Raw genomic sequence first — 14,822 nt, 5'->3', positions numbered from 1 at the left:
ACTGCAGTACCAAAAGTTACACTGAAAACGAACCCTGTCCTTTCCATTGTGTTATCCCACTATGTGTTTGTGTACCCTTGTGTATTTGTTTTCTTCCTGTCTTTGTGTAGTTTCATAGAATTTTTTCTTCTTCTAATACTAAGCTACATTCACTATGATGAGGAATACTGTGATCCTCAAATATAATTTGCATTAATAATATGTTATTTACTTTGTAAAGATGTTTAGACATTTATCTGTTCTGTGTTAATGCTTAGGTGTGAAGTTGATGTTTCAAAAGTTATTCTGATCTTTTATGTATGAAATTATGTCATAATTCCTGTAACACTGATGTATATGTTTATTTCTATTCTTTTGTAAAGCCCCTATTACCGCAACTGTTATTTGTATTGTTATGTTTTTAATGATGTATTTTGTACCTTTGTAATTGTATTCTTATGTTATAAAATTGTAATTGACACCAGGTCATCAAATTAAGTAACTTGTAAGTTACATTTCACTGCACACGTTTCTATTGGTCATAGTATATGGACAATATGTGAGGAGTAGGGACTGTTAGTGTTTGCACGTGTGTTAATAATTCAGCAAGGGACTGGATAACAGCCTTGCTTGTTCTAAGGACAATTCCAACAACTTTGTGAGTGCACAAGTGGTGGTTATGGACTTGTTATATTATCCGCAAGACTCTTCAATGGTGATTGTGTACCTGCACAGTCACAACAGATGGCTGCTGGCCATCTCTACAAGGACTACAGTGGGTCTGCGCCTCTGGTGGCCCACCAGTACCATTATCTCTACAAGGACTGCAGTGGGTCTGCACCTTTGATGACTCACCAGTACCATTATTTCTACAAGGACTGCAGTGGGTCTGTACCTCTGGTGGCCCACCAATACCGTAATCTCTACCAGGACTACAGTGGGTCTGCTCTGTGATGACCTACCCACCAATACTCTTCAAAACTTCGACTGACTCCGCTGTGGGTTTACTCTGTTGTGGCCCATTACTTGTCTGCATTTCAAGAGTCTGCACTGTCTTTCCGTTGGAAGGACACGACTTCTTCAAGACTGCATGGAAATCCACTACGTCTGTGTGCATTGTCTTTTACTGCTCAGACTTTGAGAAAAACACGGCAATTTTAGTGTGATCAACGATCAGGACTGTCTTTATGGACTGTGAGAAAATTTTAGCTTTTGACCAACATTGTATCAATAAGTGTGTGCATTTGATTTCTTTGTTATTGTAATTATAAAAAAAAATTTTCAAATCTGTATTGGGCACTGCCCAACCCAATTTGTAAAATTTTTTGTGGGGAGCATGGGGGCTATGTAAGTAGGCTGTTTAGGTTTTTTTATTGGTAACGCCACCTCTGTATGAAAATCACTGGCTGTGCCGTGTGCAGTCTGTGGCTGCTTTTCATTGTTGTAATACTCGCCATTGTAGTGTTAGGCAGCTGGCTGCGAACAGCGCGTAGCGTTGGGCAGTTGGAGGTGAGCCGCCAGCAGTGGTGGATGTGGGGAGAGAGATGGCGGAGTTTTGTAATTTGTCATGATATCAAGGTAAATACATTGTTTGTTCTCTATTAATATCTTTCATTTGCTAACTATCCCTATCAGTAGTTAGTGCCTTCCATAGTTTGAATCTTTTATTTAGCTGGCAGTAGTGGCGCTCGCTGTATTGCAGTAGCTTGAGCAGCGAAGATTTTTGTGAGGTAAGTGATTTGTGAAAGAGACAGGTTAATGTTAGTCAGGGCCATTCTCTTGTAGAGATTATTTAAAGTCAGATTGCGTTGCGTTAACAAAAATATTGTGTGTTGAAAGTCAGATTGCGTTGCGCTAAAAAAATATTGTGCGTCAGTTTAAGCACAGTCGTATGTATAAATTATTCAAAGGGGATGTTTCACAGTAAGTACTGGGAGTGAAGAAGCTTGCACAGGATAGAGTAGTTTGGAGAGCTGCATCAAACCAGTCTAAGGACTGAAGACCATAACAACAACAACCTTTGGAAAATGGAAAAATGTGACTAATGACAACCTTCTTGTTCGTCTACCAACATTAAAATTCGCACAAAACTGATAACGTATATCGACCCCACCTTTGGTAGGCCTACAATTATAAAAGGTGATTAGTCCGTGTTTTTCTTAAATCATTTCTGGCAAATGCCAAGATGGTTCCTTCATCGAAGTTACCACAGACTACCTGTCTCGTCCTCATGAAATCATACTTCTGTATTGTATGTGCAGGATTCTTGGGTCTGCTCCCCTACGCTTGATCCCTGTATATTGTACTACTTTTACTCTGATGTATATTTTGAGCTATTTATTTACATTTTATTATGATGATAAATCCTATATCATTGTGATATGATCCCGGTATGAATAATTAAGGGAAGGTTTAATATCTTTTGGTTTAAAAATCGATGTTTTTAAAATTCCATTTTTGGATCCATAAAAGTGTTTAGAATCCACCCCTGAAACTGTTTTTGCCGAACAGGCGGTTGAACAAAAAACTGCACCTGCCTGAAATCGACCTTTTTCACGCACCATTTTTTTCTTTCCGAAGACGAATTAATATTGTACCGGTGCTTGTGAGGAAACACACAAAATTCAAACGAAAATTTTAACGCGTGTGTTTGGAAGTTGGTGTCGAAGCATTTGCAATCTGGTGCGAAGACTGTGGAGATTTCCTAGCAGTGAGCAGCTTCAACGAAGGGTATTGAGCAATTCAGAAGACCATGAAAACGATGTACGTCACCCTGGGACTCTATTCGACGCAGTTCGCCAAGTATTCGGACAACCACCGGATTCAAGCGGACGAAAACCGTTTGTCACCGGCCGTACGAGCGGCTCTGGAGCAGCGCAGGATGGCCCAGATCGAGCAGAACGCCCTCTGTGAGGAGGAGGAAGGACTATTTTATGTACCCGGAATAACAGATTGAACATAAGTTGCATAATATTGCACTCATATGTAGTCAAAACTTCAAACGCGTTTTTCTCGAAATTACATTTTATTTATTTATTTTTTTATCGCGCGGTATGGTAACTTCAAATCTACTGAAACGATTGGCATGATTCTTTGTTTCCGATGAAGCTAACTAAATTGTCTAGGAGTTGTACCACTTTTATTTCGATCCATTAACTAGAAATATTTTTACTTGTCCGACGAAGTCGAAAAATCGATGAAAAGGCCCTATTTTTTTCAAATGGCCTCCATTTTGTTTCCTATGGTCCAAATAACTTAAGCGAGGTACAGCTCCTAAAGAATCTTACATACTTCGCTAACGTCAACTCAATTTTAATTTCAGACGAGCCGGCTAAGCTGTGACATACCGCGCGTGGAGGTCTACATTGAAATTTTGTTTCGTTCCGACGGCACTTCCGCCTTTGCTCTTCGACATTTTCGGTCGAAAAAATTCCAGTTTGTAGAGGAAATATGAATAAACATTTTGAGCAAATTTGACATTGATATCTACATCACATCCCGAGAAAAAAATTATCAAAGAACATGCTTTTTTCGGCCCAAAGATAGTAAACCTCCGCTTAAATAAACGAATAAGAGAATTTACTCCATAAACAGAGATCAGTATGGGTGCGAACATGGACAATTGGAAAAGCGTAAACGAAACTATCAGAAGCCTTAAAAAATGGTGTTACAAGAGAGTGTTGCATATTAGGTTTTCTGATTAAGCTGGTTAAGAAATGGAGACGTCCTTCAGGGAGTGAACGGGAAAGTGTGTTTTAGAGAACAAGTGAAACAAAGAGAAACAATGGTTGAACAGATATTACGACGTGACGTTTCGCTGAAAATTGTAGCTGAAGGGACCGTAGAGGGTACATAAGGCAGGTGGTCGATGGTGTGGATTGCGGCAGCTATGTTGAAATTAGTGAGGACATCTGCTAAACGTGAGGAATAGAAATCTGCACGCACCAGCCTTAGGGTTAGTGACCGAAACGACAAAAGCATGTTGTGGCGATGTTTTCTTGTCCTATGCTGATTTGTAGCGCAGTGAAGGGTTCCACTTTGCAGCTGTTACGTGTTTTCCACTAGGGCTGTAGTAAACGTCATTGATGTTGACGCCATCGTGCAGCCGGCTGAGATTGTTTCACCTTGAAGACATGCGTTGCTACGAGTAGTAAAAAGTCTCAGTTCACGGTGTTGTGCCCGGTACTTAAAAGTGGCCTGAGTACTACACGCTGCCGAGAAGCGGCTGTGGGTAGCAGCTGGGATTATTTGAGTAACAATCCAGCCAAATTACGAAGCTTACATCCGCTCTGAACTTAAAGGTCACCGCCGGAGTGCAGCTGTCTGTTCACTACGAGTGACTAACGCTATTTAGTCACCTCGTCATCTGCTGGCCTGTGGTGGAAACGTCCCACAGTTAACTTTCAGTAGCAGATTGCCTACTGACTGTTCACGAAACACATGAAATACCGAGAATCACCTTCTAGTGAGGCTTTTTTGAGATGTTTACAATTACTTCACTGAAGAGGATTACTACACGGTTTCTTCCTTCTTTGACCGCTATAGGAAGTTCAGAATAATATAGCAAGAAATGAATGTGAAATTTAAAAACACTCCTGCACCTACGTATTTCTCCATTATCAAAGAATCCTTTTAGAATTATAATCTTCTTGATTTATAATTATAAAATATTTCCTGTAGAATACGCAGAAGAGGTTTCCTTTGTCCTAGCGACAGATAGTCGTAGTTCGCTGGAACGAAGATGCGTGATGCGTGACTGGAAACAGGCGGAGGTCGTTCCTGACCATACGAAGGGTAACGGGTCATATGCGTAACGAACACTGTGCTCGTAACGATGAATTTTCTGGAGAAAAAATAAGAACTCACTAGGAGGAGACATGCTTTCCACAAAAAAATCTGGTGTTCAACCCAGTCTGCTCAGTTCGTTCATGACACACGCAAAGTAGTTGGACAGGTGGGTAACGTCTCTCTTAAAATTCAGAAAATCTTCGGTACAGTTCCGTACCTCCGCTTAGTAAACTAAATGCGTGCATACGGAATATCTGAGCGGATATGCCACTGGACTGAATGCCACGTCACAAACAGAGCTCCGAACGTCTTAAGTTGAGCTGCATCTCCAAGATTTATGATTACTGATACAGGTGATTTAAAAGAAACTAGTTGATTCTGACAGTACAGTCAGGATGTTGGAATACAGAAGGGTTGCCATAAGAATTGTATTTGGCGTTAATTCTAGGAGATTCTGTGGGGACCTCTTTATATATGGATATATACGTGCCTGTGTGTGTGGGAGGGGGGGGGGTGTTTTTGTCATTACTTATATCTCTCTTTCCTCCAAAACAGTGAGAAGTGCATTAAATTTCATGTAGAAAATATAGTACTGGTTAAGACTGAATTAAAGAACTTTCTGTTGATAACTCCTTGTGCTCTCCATTGGATCGTACCTTCACAAAAATTAATATTGATAGTAGGGGAGAGAGAAGGAGTTGGGGGAACAAGATTATAAAATTGACATTTTGGCCAGTTTCGAGACATGACACGTTATAAAAACTGAATTTTTTTGGTGACACGAAAACCTTTTTACACCTCAGAGAACTGAGAGTTACACACTTAATATATGAATTATATGAAAAGAAACTCTGTACTCTACATTCCAGGAGAGCAAGTGCTCTCACTTGCCACCCCCTTCCCCCCTCCCCGCCCCCTCCTTTTCAGATGTATATACCCGAACATAATGTTTTACGTTATTTTCTTATTAGAATCACCATTGTAATACTATAATCTTTTGAAACGATAACTCATTTCAATGTACAATACCTACATTGAATGTATATTATTTACCCCTTTCCGAATGATCCATCGATGCACGACGCTTGGAACGTTAATAGTGGCAACTATTTATTTATAGCTCGTGCAAAATAGATACGTGTTTCAAAGTTTTATTGACCTTCAAAGTAGTCACCAGCATTGTGTATAGCCCGTTGCCAGCGATGTGGAAGTCGTAGGACACTCTCAGCAGTGCCAGTTGTGTTGACATTTCAAGCGGCGCGGTCTATTGCCCGACGAATTTGCAACAGTTCAGAAGCGAATTCCGTGAAGTCTTTCCTTCTGTTTAGAAATCGAGTTGAACTTACGAGGGCTTAAGTCAGGGGAGTGCAGTAGGTGGTATAGCACTTAGAAGCCCCATCAGTCAAACAAATCAGTAACGGCTTGCACTGTACGTGCTTGGTCATTGTCCTGCAAAATGCTGGTCAGCTCCTGCAGAAAGTGTCGTCACTTCTGGCTCTATGCTGTTCATTTTTGGAACGCAAGTTACGACCGGCTTAGAGACAGATGCCACTTTCTGCAGGACCTGACCATCATTTTGCAGGACAATGCCCAAGCACGTACAGTGCAAGCCGTTACTGATTTGTTTGACTGATGGGGCTGCTAAGTGCTATACCACCTACTGCACTCCCCTGACTTAAGCCCTCGTAAGTTCAACTCGATTTCTAAATTGGAGGAAATACTTCACGGCACTCGCTTCAAAACTGCTACAAATTCGTCGGGCAATAGACCGCGCCGCTCGAACTGTCAACACAACTGGCACTGCTAAGAGTAGCCTACGACTTCCAAAAATGGTTCAAATGGCTCTGAGTACTATGGGACTTAACAGCTGAGGTCATCAGTCGCCTATAACGTAGAACTACTTAAACTTAACTAACCTAAGGACATCACACACATCCATTCCCGAGGCAGGATTCGAACCTGCAACCGTAGCGATCGCGCAGTTCCAGACTGTAACGCCTACGACTTCCACATCGCTGGCAACGGGTTATACACAATGCTGGTGACTACTTTGAAGGTCAGTAAAACTTTGAAACAAGTATGTATTTTGTACAAGCTGTAAATAAGTAGTTGCCACTATTAAGGTTCCAACCCACGTACCATGACTAGCTGTAATACAATAAGGCATCCGTTAAGATAACGTGACAGGATCGCTGCTGTTCACAACATACACTGTTGTGCAAATCTTGAGGACGAAAGTAACTTTCCCATGATGTGTCACTGCCAACTAATATAGGTCGATAAAACTTGGACCATAACTTGGACTAGAACTGTTACAGTATAGTCTTGTCTTTTACTCAAAGACAATAATTACGCTCAAGTCACCGCGATTCTTGATAGTTCCCTGGACATTAGAAGGTGGCACATGGGCCTTAACGGGGTGCGTGATCACTGCTAATGGCAATGCACGCTTTGCAACGTCGCATTCTTTCCACAAGAGTGGTGGGGAGTTCTTGTAGTACGGCGTTGCATTCCTTCACCAGTGCAGTTGACACGTGCGTGATGGTCTTCTGTGCATGTGAACGTGCTGCAATACGCGTCCCCAAAAGTGGTCAATGGGGTTAATGTCGGGTGAACGGGCAGACCAGTACATCAGCCGAATATTCTCTCGTCCCGAGGTTGCGCATTTTCATACAAAATGAAGTCAGGGCCGAATGCTCCCCCGCAAAGAAGCGTATGAGGAGGGAGCACGGTGTCAGAATTACGTTGACCCGTGAATGCACTGTGTTAAAACATTTGGAGGTCAGTACATCGATGCAACATTACGACTTTCCACACCAAAGCACCTGAAGCACCAAAACGACGATGGTGGACAATGCTAGACATACGTCATATGGTGAGAGATGGGAACACCTAATGCTTCTAGAAACTTGGTCGAACGTGATCATTTGATGGTCCAAGTGTTATGGTTTGGACAGACATGGGTTTGCATGGGTGAACTGACCTCGACATCTCTGAGCACGGTAAATTTAACAGTCAGCGTTCTTTGTGACAGTATACTCCTTCCCCAAGTGAGTCTGTCCAGGCGTGCATTTGGCTCTGATTTCATTTTCCTGGAAGACAATGCGCGACCACATAGAACTGCGTTGGTTGGGGAGCTCTTGAAACGAGAAGATACTCGGCGAATGGACTAGCTGCTCGTTCCCCGACTTAAACCCCATCGAGTACATATGGGATGCTTTGGGCAGACGTATTGCAGCAAGTCTACATGCTCGAACGAGCATCTAGAAGTTGTCGACCGCTCTGATGGAGGAACGGAGCGACCTACCACAAGAACTCGTTACCAGCCTTGTGATCAGCGTGGGAGCACGTTGCAGAGCATGCATTGGCGCCAGTGGTGATAACACACTCTATTAAGGAGCATGTTGGGGTCTAGTTTATCTGGGGGACCAGACAGCGAGGTCATCGGTCTCATCGGATTCGGGTAGGATGGGGAAGGACGTCAGCCGTGCCCTTTCAAAGGAACCATCCCCGCATTTGCCTGAAGCGATTTAGGGAAATCACGGAAAACCTAAATCAGGATGACCGAACGCGGGATTGAACCGTCGTCCTCCCGAATGCGAGTCCACTGTGCTAACCACTGCGGCACCTCGCTCGGTAATGGGCATGTCCCTCCTTGTGTAATATCCAGGGGACCATCGTGAATCGCGGTGGCTTCATTGTACTCGTATTTATTGTCGTTGAATGAAAATGTTATTTATCTTTGTCACACTGCGTATTTCTTTCACTCATCTTCTATACTATACTATACTATACTATACTGGAGCAATTTTGGTCCAAGTTTCATAAAGCTATGTCACCTAGAAGTGGTGCATCATGGGATACTTACTTTCGTTCTTGAGTTTTAAACACTGTTGTTCAGCTCATACAGTCTTTACAAGATGTAGCAACTTAAATCTCAAACTAAAAAAAAGACAGTCACTGTGTCTGTCTCCTGCTGTCTTGTGTCTATTGAAGCCTGAGACTTCCTTGAACTCTGTCCGCCTGCTTATCTGAGGGGTAACATGCTTCCTACCATGCAGTGGGCCCGGGTTCGATTCCCGACCGGGTTGGAGATTTTCTCCGTCCGTGGACTGAGTGTTGTGTTGCCCTCATCATCATCTCATCGTCACCGACACGCAAGTTGGCCAGTGTGGTCTCACCTGAAATAAGACTTGCAACGGGCGGTAGAACTTCCCCGGACGGAGAACAATGCCACACGATCATTCCTTGAGTATTGTATCCCAAAGGTCGCGTGGTTTGTCTTCTAGTCTCCCTCTTTCTCTGGAACTCTACTCTAGCAATGCCTTTGTCCGTCTTCTGTCATTTCTTCGTGCGGTATGCCCAGCCCGTTTCCATCCCATACCCTGTACCCACACCACAGCATACGCATGGATTGGGCAAAAATATGGACACCAAAATAAATGAATGCTTGAACATAAACGCAGATGCTGGCCAGGCCTGCAGATTGCGCTGTTGTATTTGACCACGGACGGCACCTGTTCAGTGTCCTCAGTACATGGCAATTGCTAGTAGGGGTCAGAGCAGTGTTCTGCGCAGTTGCGAGTGCATTATGTCGGAGCAAATTGAACTCGAACGTGGGCGAATTGCTGGTGCCCGCATGGTGGGTGTTCCCGTAACCAAGATAGACAAAGTGTTTGGTTTTTCAAGAGGTACAGTATCGAAGATTTATACCGCATGTAGGAAAGCAGTTCGTCAAAAATGCAGACGTTTTTTGAGTGATCATGACAGACGCTCGTCGGAGAAGATTGTGGCGAAAAATAAAAGGACGACAGCTGCAAAATCCACTGCAGAACCGACTGCGGCGCTCCCGAACACTGTTAGCACCAAAACAACACGAAGGGAGCTCCATAAGCCGCAAACTGCAGGGCGAGCTGGATTTCCAAAACCACTCATCAGAGATGGAAATGCTAGTAACCGGAAAACGAGGTGCCGAAGCCACAAAACCTAGTCTGTGCAGCAACGGAAGACAGTCATTTGGTCAGATGAGTCTCGTTTCACACTTTTTCCAACTTGTGGCCGCATTTACGTCCCAAGAGCGAAAACTGGCGGTGGTTCGAAGATGGTTTTGGTAGCCGCACCGTGGTAATCCATAGACAAAATGGGTACTTTGCAAGCTCGCAATACTGGCAAGAGTTCTGTGATCATTGTGGCGGATCAGGTCCATCCCTTAGCACAGTGATTGTTGTCCAGGGGCGCTGCTGCGTTCCAAGACGACTGACCCACTGTTCACACAGGTCGCATCGTCCTGGACTGGCGTCATGAGCACGAGGATGAGCTATCGCCTCTCCCCTGGCCACCACTGTCACCAGATCTCATTATTATTCCGCCGTTGTAGTCTGCTTTGGAGAGAAGGACGCCTGAACGCTACCTATTTCCATCATCGTTACCTGAACGTGCCCCTATTTTCCTGGGAGAGTGATATCTAGTTTATTTGTAAACCATACAGGACTTGAACGACTATTTACCCACTCCGACACGACTTGAAGCTGGTTTTCACGGCAAAGGTTTTCCTACGCCGTATTGGGTATGGTGATGTTTCGTCTTTTTGATGTTTCCATATCTCTGTCGAATTCCCGTATACATAGAGGGTGTTGACATCGTTAAGAAATCTATACGATAAGCATAGATACTGCAGATAATTAGCGCTTGGTGCAAGTACTGGCAGCTGGGCCTCATCATTAAGGAATATAAAGTAAACATGAAAAGATTTGATATCGTCTGTCTACGCGATCACAAATCGATTACTGTAATAATTCACGGATTTGTCAAGTCTCAAAAACGTCCTTCACGCTTAGGATCACTGAAAGGTTCAAAAACTACAGTGAGAGATAATACAAAAATGATACGATCTAATAGATGTGAGTCGAAAAAATGCTTGCGTAGTAGTAGGGGAGAGGTCGCAATGTACGTCATTCAGTACTCTGCACCTTGAGTAACTCACTTGTGCAGTCCGACTCCATCTGGTTCGAAGTATGTGTATGCTGTACGAAGATGTTTTGTAGCATTACCTTCTAGTAACATAACAATAATTAGCGTAGCTACAAGAGGCGCCCATCAAACGATTGTGCGTTGTGGTGATTTTTATTTCGAGTCTTTTCATTATTTTATTTACAATTCAGTTATTTTATTTACAGTCACCATAAATGTTCTGAATGTTATATTCTGTCATACCAGCCGCAGTTGGTTATATTCAAATTGTTTGCGCTTGTAAACACAAAAGAAATCAACATTTAAAGTCAACCAGTGATGGCCAGTATGGAAGGATACTATCATTCAGAAAAACAGTGGTTTCATCTTATAAACACCATCTCAGACTTGTTACTGAGTCAAGAACAAATAGTGATTATTTGATTTATACAAAATTAAAAACAAAAGAAGCGAAAATTAAATAATGTTCCTGGAGAAAATTTTAAAATTCGTAACCAATGGTCGGAAGAGCGGATCATACAACACAGTGAATCCATGACGGGATACTGCCAAAAACCATTAAGTCATCTAATACGTTTAGAGTCACTATATACTTAAACAAAATGACGAAAGAAGAAGAATGAATTAAATCAAAAAAGCGTTCTGTTTAGATTTCGAACGTGGGCCGCTCATCATTTGTGGCTGCCTTGTTTGGTAGAACTGTATATTAAGGGACAAAAAAGAGATCACTTTAAGGATCCGCGGGAGCGTCTGAACCAGACTTACTTAGTGATAAGGAGGTTCAATGCGTACATAGTTCACTGAAAGTGTATCAGGAAACGGAGATGTAAAAGCAAAGATAAGAGATTTGTAATAGTACAGACACACGCACGCTACAATTTAACTGAAGTCTCTGAGTTCTGTGGCTCTTTTTTGTACCAGATAAAAGAAGTTTGCCACTAGTAAAGACTGCTTCTTATATTTTAAAATGTGATGTTCAGCTATCGTATCATTCATTTCTATTGAAAGCTAACTGAGAAAACAAACACGCAGCTAATTTGATAGCATTCTATACAACAATTAAGGAATTGGTATCCGCATGCAAATCGGTTATCTGTCTTGTGTTCAGTGAGTGAATCTGAATTACTTTCCAATGAACTCATTATTAATAATGAATCTCACGAGTGAGTTATGTAGAATGATAACCCTGACACGAAGTACAGGACACTGTTACTTCACAGTAGGATACTGTAGGAGATAGTAGAGTGACAGTCGCTGTGACAGCGGAGATTTTTCTTCTAGCGAAGAAATCAGCACAGAGTGTCATTATCAGATGTAGCATTACTAAGAAATATTCTCGTCTGACTCTTGTCTTAAGAATTAAAAACGCACGATTTCCCAGACTGTCTGATCATCTTCAAAATCCGATTCAAATTTTCTAGAAAACTTAACTTGTTCTCGTCAAACAAGCTGCCACCAAACATAAATAAAACACAATACACGACATTCTGTAGTGCACAAAGCCTGACCTCAGCAATATCAATAATGCATAAGCGATAAGTGAATCAGAATATTCTGAGTGACTACGTTAATGAGAACTGAATTTGATGTCACATATTGTAGACTTTGTTAAATGTTAAGCTTTGCTACTCGTAAAATTAAGGATGAAAAAAACAAAAAAACTGAATTAATTTTTATTTGACTACCTAATATATCGCTGTGGAGTAAGTCTTCAGCGAGGAAGAAAGTGTTAGCTGCAAAATGCGTATACTAAGAATGTGTTGCCATCACAGCTTGAAAACAAAACCAGCATTCATAAATATAATACCAGAAGAAGAAATTTTTTACAGTATCCACAACTCAGCCTCAATATGGCATAAAAAGGAGTAATCACCACAAAAATCTTTGACCATTTGCCCAGTAACCCAACAGATCTAACAAATCTTTGAACATGTATCCAGTGAAGTACAGACTTTGACATACTCGTATATTAAAATCTGTTTGACAACCCTGTCATGTCCATAAAAATGTCTGAATAAGTACAGTGTGTGTGTGTGTGTGTGTGTGTGTGTGTGTGTGTATGTGTGTGTGTGTGTGTGTGTGTGTGTGAGAGAGAGAGAGAGAGAGAGAGAGAGAGAGAGAGAGAGAGAGGGAGAGGGAGAGAGCGACAGACGGGGAGAGAGAGAGACCACACAGAGTGTAATTCGCCACATATTAAGAAAATTAAGTAGCTTTTGATTAACGTCAAACACAATCATGCAAGCATTGGTATAGTTTCATATTTTTCACTGGCAATTGTATTACATTATTTAACTAATTGAAACGTTCCACAGATCCCAGTTATACTCCAGGGAACATTTAAATAAGTGACTCACTAATCAATAGTCCTGTGAAACGGACATCAGTGATAGACGATTTACGCATCTACATTTTTCTTGAAGTTGCAATTTGTTCTTTGTATACCACGTGCAGATGTTACCGATTACGTGATTTGTTAGTTCTTCGGCGTTGTACTTAGGCGTTTCATTGCGACACATATTATGTCATACACAAACCTGTTACCCGGAGCTCGACAGCTGCAATGAATTTCCTGAAAGTCATGCTGATAAGTGAATCTCTTCATTGTTCTACCTCGTTAGACCTACAAGCTCATCCTCAGGCTACGAAACATCACCTCAGCACATATATGAACTCTCAGTTTCCGTAAGCAGCATCTCGCGCCAAGTTAAAAATATGTAAGATTAATTCAATTTCTAAATTTCTGTTTTTGAAATGTTTGATGCGGACAAAATCATAGGTTAAATAAGTGTGATGGATATCAATAAATTACTTAACGTGAAATTCCAACACCGAAACACTCAGAGATGTGTTAATGCTGTCATTAGAAGTGAGAGTATGTAATGGTGAGCACTGGGGTACTGAGAATTAGGTCTGAATGTAAAGTATATCAAATAAAATCGCAGGTGCCATGGATATTTGACAGTTTCTGATATTTGAGTACAATAGATATGTGTTTGAGTTGATACGCTTTTCAGCTTTTAATACTGTAATTAATGATCTGTGGTAAAAGTTTAATCTAATTATTTTGTCAATGTGGGACAGCATCACGAGTACTAGGACTGATAATGAAGTAGCAGTATGCTAAATATTTTTTGTTTTACTAGACCTCAGAAAGTGAAAATGACCTGTTTAGCACTGTAACTGCTGCTTTGATAAGGCATCTGCACTGCGCACCATCACCAAGAATGTAAACCTGTAATTCTCTACATGAAGATGATGCCATGAACGAACGAAATGGGTAGTCATATAATAGATGGGTGGCTGATGCAGAAAAGTTTTATTTATGATATTTAATCTGTACATTCCTACGGATCTGATATTTAATGATGTAAATTTAAGAGCACAGTGATGCTCCGTGTTTAAAATGTAAGAAATCACGTTCGCTAAGGACTGAAGACGGTCTTTTAGATCGAAGGTGGAAGCATAGTAAAGAGTCACATAGCAGTTGTCCGTGTGTTTTCCAAAACGCCTTTCGTGCTACACTACACAGCTGCGGAACACTGTCTGTCGAAAATATTTCGTGGCGACATGCGAATATGTTAGAAATGTCTGAAGGCCATGAGTTGAAAATTATTTTATCCGCCTTGGATGAGAAAAACCCGTGGTTGCAGGTATTGAGTGCAAGCAGCGACGAGACGTCGGCAGCGGTAGCAAAGTGTCGGCGGACCTACCTGCAAGCCGTCTGCTGAGCGAGCGCAGCCTCGCGCGCGCGTGTGTGCGCCTGCTAGGTAGAACGTGAGCGCGCGCCGGTGGCCGGTGTACGTAGCACTGAGCTGGTGCTCGTGATTCTGGGCGGCTGAGACGCGAGGAAACAAGTGAGGCCCGGCCAGGCAGAGGACGCCGCGCCTGCGGACGTAGATAAGCGCCGCGGTGGCGCTCGGGTCCGCGGGGCGCACCCTGCGGAAGTGGGCGCACCGCACGGATCAGTTCTGGGGCCTCCGTTCTTAGTCGCCCTCACTAATAACTCCTCATTTTACTTCAAGGTAATTCTCATTCACCGTTCCGCCTCAGTCGCACATTTTTAATTAGATTACATGTTTCGATCA

At 42.2% G+C, this 14,822-nt stretch overlaps 1 long non-coding RNA gene across 1 annotated transcript in view; it reads right to left on the bottom strand.

The window, feature by feature from the left end:
• The window catches only part of LOC126234354 (uncharacterized), a 79,661-nt gene extending 65,078 nt beyond the window's left edge, over positions 1-14,583 (bottom strand). Inside the window, exon 1 of the long non-coding RNA XR_007544714.1 lies at positions 14,448-14,583. This is a non-coding gene — a long non-coding RNA (uncharacterized LOC126234354). The remainder of the gene's footprint in view (positions 1-14,447) is intronic.
• Between the last annotated feature and the right edge of the window lie 239 nt (positions 14,584-14,822).

Source organism: Schistocerca nitens, chromosome 2 (genome assembly GCF_023898315.1).
Source record: "Schistocerca nitens isolate TAMUIC-IGC-003100 chromosome 2, iqSchNite1.1, whole genome shotgun sequence".
Classification (NCBI taxonomy): Eukaryota; Metazoa; Arthropoda; class Insecta; order Orthoptera; family Acrididae; genus Schistocerca; species Schistocerca nitens.
Note: the sequence above shows the minus strand (reverse complement) of the source record. Positions and strands in the feature narration are given on the sequence as shown.